Consider the following 10,364-nt stretch of genomic DNA (forward strand, 5'->3'; position numbering starts at 1 on the left):
CTGTAAAATTAATAAAAAAACACACACACACATACGCACACATACTGCTGAATTGAAAAGAATGTTTCGATATACTTAAAGCTATTTCGAGATGCTCTAAATAATAAAAATAAACATCAAATGTAATTTAAAAACCCAACCCAACTTAATCTAATCATCGCATTTACATTTTTGTTGTCGCCCGAAGCAGCAGAGTATAAGTTGCTTTTTATGAGCGGGGTACCACTATACCTTATCACAACTAAGCGTTGCGGGTTGATCGGTTTGGCGATTGATTGTTGAATTACAGAGTTGAATGTAATGTTTAGTTGGTTGAGGACAGATGGTTGATCGCGTTTAGGTTGATCTTTTGAAGCCGTTGGTCGATGAATGGTTGAGCTGTTTGGTAATAATCAAAGTCATGGGTCGAAAGTGTCCATATTTCATTGATTATAGCTTAAGGCTATTACACTCTGTTTATTATAAATTCAATGCAGAAACAGTAAAACATTACATAAAACTCACCAGTACTAGTCGCAGGAAAAGTTTGTATCAAAGGGTAGGGAAACCGATTTTTGAAAAGGTGACGGATCTGAAACGATACACACGATAAAAAACAGGGCTCATGAATAAACTGAATTGATTAAAAGCGAAATATAGATGATTTAATAAGATAATAAGATTTTTAAGAGTTTTTCTAGGAGTTTTGCTTTTAATGTTATAAATATTGAAACATAATTTAAAATTTCACCATGGAGTTTCTTACCCAGTGCAGGATGTCTTCAATTTGCTGTCAGCTCTGGTTCTTAAACATTGATCGCTTCACTGGTGAAGCTGTGGATAAAGGATATATAAAATAAACGAAACATTAACGCAAATCTCAACAGACTTACCCAAGTAGACTTACATTTTGTTCCACAAACCCCAACAAATTGCTGGCCATTGGGGTTGGTGTTTTGTTGAACCTCTCCAATCATTAAAATTGTACGCTGTTGGATAATGGGTTTTTTATACAAAATTAAACATTAACAATAAACCACAAAATACTTATTTTTTAGGATTCGATATTTTAATATAAACATAGTACATACCTCCAGAACACTTGGAACAGTTTGAAAATAGTAATTATTGATTAGCTCCGCTGTTTTTTCGTTTGCCGTTGAAGGTTAGGCCGGGATGCTGAGCCTCACTACTTCGTACAGCAGGAACTGTGGACTTTACACTATTTACAGAAGCCAGAACCAACAAATTTCCAGCACTAATTTATTGGCCTGTCTCCCCCTTTCCGGCTTAGCCATGCGTTACCATCTGATGCAACTAGTGCAGCAGAAAGAGCCGCTGCGGACTCTTGCACCCCTAGTAACGCATGTTACCGCTCTGCACGACGTGGACGTGCCGGAATAGGAGTTGAGTAGGAGGACGAGGCATCGCCCCCTACCCCATTTGCAGAGCATCACTTTGTTATAGAGCTTTTGCCGAAAATTCAAATCACACAGTTACACATGTTACTTTAATGATAATTAAGATGATGTCTCAACCCAAATAAGAGAGCATAAACAGAGTGTTCATATAAAATCAAATTCAACAAATCTGTTCAATACCCTACGTGTGAATTTGAGCACATGTGAACGAATAGCGCCTTTTTACCAGGGTTGCTTTTCGTCGTTTGTTCGGTGCTGCCTCACTACCTCCCTATGAAATGCGATTGCAGTTATTCAATCTTCACTCTTTAAGCTTCCGCCGCCAAGTGTCTCAGGCATGTTTTATTGGTGGCTTATTACTTTCTGATACTGATGCTCCTGATTTACTCTCGTCCATCTCGTTGTATGTTCCCTCTCGTTCCCTTCGTCCTCGTGATCCTCTGTCAATTGAAACACGTCATACTCTTTATACTTTCAATGATCCTATTCTATCCTGTTTCAGGTTGTTTAACCACTTTTACTATCTCTTTGATTTTGACTCCTCTCTCAACTCTTTCCGTAACCGTATTTTTTCTTCTAATTCTCTTTAATTATTCTTGTAAGTTTCATTAAGTTTTGATAGTCTCTACGCTCTACCTATGTTTTTTTTTCTTTAATTTTTTTGCTAGGTCTAGACTAGTTTAGTTAGGCTTAGTTTTTCATGAATTATTTTGTTTATTTGTTAGGGTTTATTTAGTTTTAAGTCTGCCTTATTTAGCCTTGATGGCGGATATTGTATTAATAAATGAAATGAAATGAAATGAAATGAAATGAAATGAAATGAAATATGCAATATGAACATTTAGGAACTGACAAATGCATTAAGACGAGCTAGCTCTTTGTATATCTTGAGTCACTCACACATATTAAAATACAATGCAAATACACAAACACACAAATATTCACATGATTGGTTACAATGTCAAATGTTTTAAAAATGAAACTACCTTATAAATCTTACAAAAGGGATTTAGCCATTGCAAATCAATATTAATAAAATAGAATCATTTTCAAAAATCTAACATTACGAAGCGATTCATCACACGGCGAGATGGAGAAATAATTTGGAATGCAATAAAACAAACACTGATGTGAATGGTCAAATTAATTTTTCAATTGACTTTTTTTTTTTAAATGAAAACAAATTCGCGAGAACTTTCAACAAACCTGATATGAGCTAAGGTATTAGGCGTCTCCACGGTAGTCTAATTTCTAGGTTATTACCTAGGAGATTTGAACAAAATATGCTATTATACTGCACACCATTGTTTTAGAACATTTTAATGAAAGATTTTAATTGTACGATTAATAACCTTTCTGATAAACATAATACATCAATAAAACCAATAAAAACAATCCTTGACTGAAGAAAATATCTATCAGCTTTGCAAGGTCTTGTAAATCTTACGTTCCGAACAATTGACGTCACTTGCGAGTGTTGAACAGTGACCATTTTTTTCTTTTAAATACTCACTATCGTATAAAACATACATTAAAACTGGCTTTTTTTTGTTAAAATGTGCTATTGAGTAGAGCTCATCAGTAGGGCATGAATCGAGCAATTTATACGTTAAAATATTTGAAATATATTTTTAAATAGGCTAATAAGCTATTGACTGATAGAAACTTCATAGAATGAATGTGTGTCTTATTCCCAAACGAGTGAATTAAACAACATGTTGATATAAAACTCAAATTAAACAAATCTGTTTACTTCACCACGTATGGATTAGAGAACAGGATTAGAGAACAACAGATCAAGTTAGGAATTGATGATTGCACCATAAAGAACAATTACACCTTTTGTTGCTGACGCCTTACAGCAAAATACAAGTACTTACATAAATGATCACAATGTCAGATTTTAAAAAAATGAGGCCACTTTAAATTAGGAAAAATCATTACATAAAGTGAAATCATTTTTAAAAATTCTTACATTACTGGCACGATGAAATTCAATTTGTTGAGTTAAGATTAAATAACACATATTTTTCACTTGCACAAACTACAAACTACACATTTTAAGTTATACACTAGCACACTGCAGCAAGTTAACAGCACTTCCACGTCTCATAACAACTGAAACACGACTGTGATCTCAGTGAGATTCAGGGGCGATTTATGTACAGTAGAGATCAAACTCCCCAGCGATTGTTCACTCTCTCTGCCTTTCAACCACGGACCACAAGAAAGAGAAAATGAGCGTCCGTTTTGCTCATGCCATCAACAAAGCCTTCGCAAAATGAACCGAATGAACTTTTCGAAGGGTTTCGCGAGAGATCACTCTCTCACGATCACTTTCAACTGTGCTTCGATCGTGCGATCAGCCATGATGATTTTTTTGTTTTGCTCTCTTGGGAGTTGTTCTCATGCTCTTAGAGAATAATTTGGCGAAAATCATTGCACAACTGATATTATTCGATGTAATGTACATTACTACAGCAACCGTTAACAATGAGCGGGATTGCTTTACATTACCAACATACAATTTACTTATTTTCCTAAGCATTTTTGCTACGAACAGAAGCCACTTCACTAAACAGACACACACACGCACATCCGCAATATTTCAAGACAAACCATTCGCAGAACCCACTCGGATGACATCATGCGACGGACGTGCTTCCTGGAATTGAGTAGCTCGAAGAATACGATCTTTGTTCGGGCAGGAAGCTTAGAAGAAGTTTCTGTGTGGAATTAGATTTAGTCATACTTTCTTCAGCATCTATTTGCTGGATGTTTTACTTCTACATTTTGAAATATTTTGTACGAAAATACATTCCCATAGAATAAAAAAATACAATCTATGAAAACTCGTGTTTTACCTAAACCTCGATTATTTACATCTTGTTTCAAGTTTGCTTTGTTACTCGATTGGTCGTTCAATAGTTTTACACTTATTCTGTCTTCTAGAAACACACATTTTATGACGGTAGATTTTTCGTTGGCTTGCATCTACCAGCGGCGTACAGGGAACAATGGATTCAATTATTCTAACCCTAAAATTTTAAAGTACTTAAATCAGTGTTGCTTTCTCTCACTTACTGTTTTACGATCACGTCATCCTGTCGCCTGGGAAACGTACGTTTCACAGCCAAATGCAATAGAAGCCGGCGTTGGAATGGCATACCATCGATTGCGCATGGGCGAGGATCGTAATGTCGATTGGTCACGGTGCAGTTGTGGAAATTTCTTACGCCTGCACAGTGTGCCGGCAAGAATGCTGCGGTAGGCTCATGAGGCATTTCATGAGTGAATTGCTGTGTCTTTTTCTTTGGAGAATAGAATGTGAAATATATAACTGTTTAAAAAAATATTCATAAAGCATACAGTAGATGACTTTCATAGACTCGTTCGTTGTACCATGTCTCAGAAGAATTAAGCTAGTGCAACAGTCGTCACACGATTGCTGTAATGATATTAAATAAAAACATAAACACAAAACGCATTTATGAGAGCATCTCTAAAAGTGAGAAGCAATTTTATTACTTTTGACTATTGCCAATGGGTCCATTGCATTTCCATGCGCCTTCAGAAGTTTGAAAAGTGTATAAATGTTCAATATGCACATTTTTCATTTGAATGTAGATTAACAAAGCCCTCTCGTGCACATAAGATGCCATGAACAAGCTATTGTAAGGATGGTTCTGGCAATTTGTGCAGACATAATTTTAATTACTTGGTGCTTGTATGCTGCAGGCAACACATAAATCAAACATACCACCATTTTTGCACACTAAACGCAGGAAACCAAAAATATTGGAAGCTACAGCCAATGTCATTCTTTTGAATTTTGACGAGTTTTACGATTTCGCTATGCCGTGGAAGATTCACCGTCGTGTGTGTATGTAGAAATGGAGGGATGGAGGACTCTGTAGGCTGACAATCATGGAAAGCTTGCAGAGTTGGATACGCTAAAGATCATAAAATTCGCTGATCTCCAGGTTGGTTCCAGCAAACTGTTCACAGTAACGGACAGCATACAGGAATAAATGTGCATGCTGTTGGGAGCTGGCTTTTTTGCGCTATGCTGCTCTTCCAAGAGCGGCATCGTAAAAAGCGGCATCGTTCTTCTTCCCGCTGAGCGGGAGTTATTAGATTATATGTTCCAAAACAGTTCAATGAAAGGATTTGAAAAACTTTTTACAAATTTTGACCGAGCACCTTTTGACCTCCATGCTTTGCAGAAGTCGTGCAATGAACGGAATTAATGTTTACGAAATCTTAATTGCTAACCTTACACCTAAACACTAACACTATGACATATGATACGGATTCAGATACACTACGGTAGCTAAAACTTGACAAGGCGTAAATCGCACATTAAAACCCGTCTAAACAATGCGCAAAGCGGAAGAGCTCGATTCTAAACAGACGCTGTTGGTGGTATGGTGCTTCTGAAAATGCTAAAATGCTAGATGCTTCTGAAAAACACACTGATGGGCGACAAACATCCTGGTGTCAAATTGTGCGTCGAGTGCGATCTGACTTGGCGACAGGAAATATGGGTTGGCTTTTCTGTGTGGCATGAATGGCCGTTACGTGACAACATACCAGTTTGGCTTGGTCTAGCGTCTGGATTTTATCTACATGATAGAAGTGAACATTTGAAGAAGAAGCACACATTTTATGTTTTAGTGAAAGAGTTGCAACATATATATGTAACACACATTCCACAACTAAACTCCATCTCTTGGTGGGCTTTTGGCTGCGATGGGTAGAGCGATATTGATACTACTATTCCTCACCTGATGACGGTGTCGTTTCACGTGCTCAGAGATTTCAATGTAATTGGCAATAATTATAACGACTGATTGGAGCCATAATCATTATCCAACTATCAACACAACAATTGTACATCCCTGAATCACATCATTAAAATGCCACGCAAAGTTGGCAGAGGACGCCATGCGAAAATATTATAAGTAAGATCTTTGAGGGTCCTAATTTCAAATCAAAGTTCTAATCAAAATTTCACAAAATACCATGGATTGCCACGCTCTCCCTCGCTCAGGAAATTGTAGTGGGGGAACGCAATGCTACATGCACCCTTCATGTGGAGAGGGGGAAAAGGAAGTTGCAAAAAGGTAGAAAACCTTTGATCTAATGAACGTGACTTTAGACTGGAAGGCAATGGTTTTCAATCTTTTTGCAGCTTTTCCTCCCGTGTAGGATTTCATTCCCCACCCACAAGTTCATGAACGGGGGGAGATAGGAGCAACCCATTGTTTTAAGTAAAATTTTGCTAAAAATGTCCCTCCCAAAAAAGGCAAAATTCCTCCTCTTTCCCCACCAATCGAAAACCACTGTAAGATTTTCTTAGCTTTTTGTTTTTTTTATTAAATATATGTTTAGGTCGTATGTTATAAAATACAACCTACGTAGGCGTGACGTACAGATAGGTTAACGCACTTTTGAAGTCATCCCAGAATTACCTACCTTGAATCAAAGGTAAGCAGTTGCGTGCAAAGATGCTGGGTGTCAACCGTTCATTCTACAGCCTGAAAAATCAGTTCACCTCGAAGAACCTGAGCCATGGACACTGTCCAAATCTGACGAAACCCTCTTAGTCGCGTTTGAGATGAAGATGCTCTGAAATATCCATGGCCCCGTATGTGGCAGAACAATGGAGGAGCCGCTATAATGACGAGCTATACGAGATGTACGGCGACCTCACTGTCGTGCAGCGTATCAGGCTCGCCAGGTTCCGGTGCGCTGGTCATGTTGTACGCATGAAAACGGACGACCCAGCCCGTAAAGTTTTTTTAGACCGTCCGCAAGAACCGAGTGAGTAATTGAAACGGCTCGGTTCCACATCTCTTTTACAAACACGAACTACAAGAAAGAGAAAATGAGCGTCCGTTTTGCTCATGCCCTCAACAAAGCATACACAAAATGAACCGAATGAACTTTATGAATGGTTTCGCAAGAGAGTGAGGTCTCTTTCAAGTGGGCCTCGATCGTGCGATCAGCCATGATGTTTTTTTGCAATTTTTTTCTTTAAGGAGTTGTTTTCTTACCAACATGCTCGTAAAGAATAGTTCAGCGAAAATAATTGCACAATTGATGTTATCCGATGAAATGTACATAACAACCACAATCGTTAACAATTTACGGGAATACTTTAAATCGCCCACTTCTAATTTACATATATACTTATTTTTTTAAGAATAGCATCCTATGAACTGAAGTCACTTAAGTTAATAGACACATGCACACCTTCGATACTCCAAGACAAACAACAAGATAAAGAGTTGCGATAACCATTCGTGGAACCCATTTGGATGACATCATACGACGGACGTGCTTCCTGGAATTGAGTAGCTGGAAGAATACGATCTTTGTTCGGGCAAGAAGCTTAGAATAAGTTTCTGTGTGGCATTAGATTTAGTCATACTTTCTTCAGCATCTATTTGCTGGATGTTTTACTTCTACATTTTGAAATATTTTGTACGAAAATACATTCCCATAGAATAAAAAAATACAATCTATGAAAACTCGTGTTTTACCTAAACCTCGATTATTTGCATCTTGTTTCAAGTTTGCTTTGTTACTCGATTGGTCGTTCAATAGTTTTACTCTTATTCTGTCTTCTAGAAACACACATTTTATGACGGTAGATTTTTCGTTGGCTTGCATCTACCAGCGGCGTACAGGGAACAATGGATTCAATTATTCTAACCCTTAAATTCTAGAATAAAGTGTTGTTTTCTCTCGCTTACTGTTTTACGATCACGTCATCCTGTCGCCTGGAAAACGTACGGTTCACAGCCAAATGCAATAGAAGCCGGCGTTGGAATGGCATACCATCGATTGCGCATGGGCCAGGATCGTAATGTCGATTGGTCACGGTGCAGTTGTGGAAATTTCTTACGCCTGCACAGTGTGCCGGCAAGAATGCTGCGGTAGGCTCATGAGGCATTTCATGAGTGAATAGCTGTGTCTTTTTCTTTGGAGAATAGAATGTGAAATTTATAAATCTAATAAACATGCATTCGTCAAGCATACAGTAGATGACTTTCATAGACACGGCTTTAAGAAGTTTGAAAAGTGTGATTGTTCGATATGCACATTTTTCATTTGAATGTAGATTAACAAAGCCCTCTCGTGCACATAAGATGCCATGAACAAGCTATTGTAAGGATGGTTCTGGCAATTTGTGCAGACATAATTTTAATTACTTGGTGCTTGTATGCTGCAGGCAACACATAAATCAAACATACCACCATTTTTGCACACTAAACGCAGGAAACCAAAAATATTGGAAGCTACAGCCAATGTCATTCTTTTGAATTTTGACGAGTTTTACGATTTCGCTATGCCGTGGAAGATTCACCGTCGTGTGTGTATGTAGAAATGGAGGGATGGAGGACTCTGTAGGCTGACAATCATGGAAAGCTTGCAGAGTTGGATACGCTAAAGATCATAAAATTCGCTGATCTCCAGGTTGGTTCCAGCAAACTGTTCACAGTAACGGACAGCATACAGGAATAAATGTGCATGCTGTTGGGAGCTGGCTTTTTTGCGCTATGCTGCTCTTCCAAGAGCGGCATCGTAAAAAGCGGCATCGTTCTTCTTCCCGCTGAGCGGGAGTTATTAGATTATATGTTCCAAAACAGTTCAATGAAAGGATTTGAAAAACTTTTTACAAATTTTGACCGAGCACCTTTTGACCTCCATGCTTTGCAGAAGTCGTGCAATGAACGGAATTAATGTTTACGAAATCTTAATTGCTAACCTTACACCTAAACACTAACACTATGACATATGATACGGATTCAGATACACTACGGTAGCTAAAACTTGACAAGGCGTAAATCGCACATTAAAACCCGTCTAAACAATGCGCAAAGCGGAAGAGCTCGATTCTAAACAGACGCTGTTGGTGGTATGGTGCTTCTGAAAATGCTAAAATGCTAGATGCTTCTGAAAAACACACTGATGGGCGACAAACATCCTGGTGTCAAATTGTGCGTCGAGTGCGATCTGACTTGGCGACAGGAAATATGGGTTGGCTTTTCTGTGTGGCATGAATGGCCGTTACGTGACAACATACCAGTTTGGCTTGGTCTAGCGTCTGGATTTTATCTACATGATAGAAGTGAACATTTGAAGAAGAAGCACACATTTTATGTTTTAGTGAAAGAGTTGCAACATATATATGTAACACACATTCCACAACTAAACTCCATCTCTTGGTGGGCTTTTGGCTGCGATGGGTAGAGCGATATTGATACTACTATTCCTCACCTGATGACGGTGTCGTTTCACGTGCTCAGAGATTTCAATGTAATTGGCAATAATTATAACGACTGATTGGAGCCATAATCATTATCCAACTATCAACACAACAATTGTACATCCCTGAATCACATCATTAAAATGCCACGCAAAGTTGGCAGAGGACGCCATGCGAAAATATTATAAGTAAGATCTTTGAGGGTCCTAATTTCAAATCAAAGTTCTAATCAAAATTTCACAAAATACCATGGATTGCCACGCTCTCCCTCGCTCAGGAAATTGTAGTGGGGGAACGCAATGCTACATGCACCCTTCATGTGGAGAGGGGGAAAAGGAAGTTGCAAAAAGGTAGAAAACCTTTGATCTAATGAACGTGACTTTAGACTGGAAGGCAATGGTTTTCAATCTTTTTGCAGCTTTTCCTCCCGTGTAGGATTTCATTCCCCACCCACAAGTTCATGAACGGGGGGAGATAGGAGCAACCCATTGTTTTAAGTAAAATTTTGCTAAAAATGTCCCTCCCAAAAAAGGCAAAATTCCTCCTCTTTCCCCACCAATCGAAAACCACTGTAAGATTTTCTTAGCTTTTTGTTTTTTTTATTAAATATATGTTTAGGTCGTATGTTATAAAATACAACCTACGTAGGCGTGACGTACAGATAGGTTAACGCACTTTTGAAGTCA

General features: G+C 38.2%; 1 long non-coding RNA gene across 1 annotated transcript; it reads right to left on the minus strand.

The window, feature by feature from the left end:
* Positions 1-202: 202 nt before the first annotated feature.
* On the minus strand, positions 203-1,400 carry LOC120895431. Its single transcript, XR_005738315.1, has 5 exons — positions 1,071-1,400; positions 887-968; positions 746-813; positions 505-571; positions 203-378 (listed from the first exon to the last, which is right to left on the minus strand). It is a non-coding gene; the product is annotated as an uncharacterized LOC120895431 (long non-coding RNA).
* Positions 1,401-10,364: the final 8,964 nt, after the last annotated feature.

This window comes from Anopheles arabiensis, chromosome 2, assembly GCF_016920715.1.
Source record: "Anopheles arabiensis isolate DONGOLA chromosome 2, AaraD3, whole genome shotgun sequence".
Taxonomy (NCBI): domain Eukaryota; kingdom Metazoa; phylum Arthropoda; class Insecta; order Diptera; family Culicidae; genus Anopheles; species Anopheles arabiensis.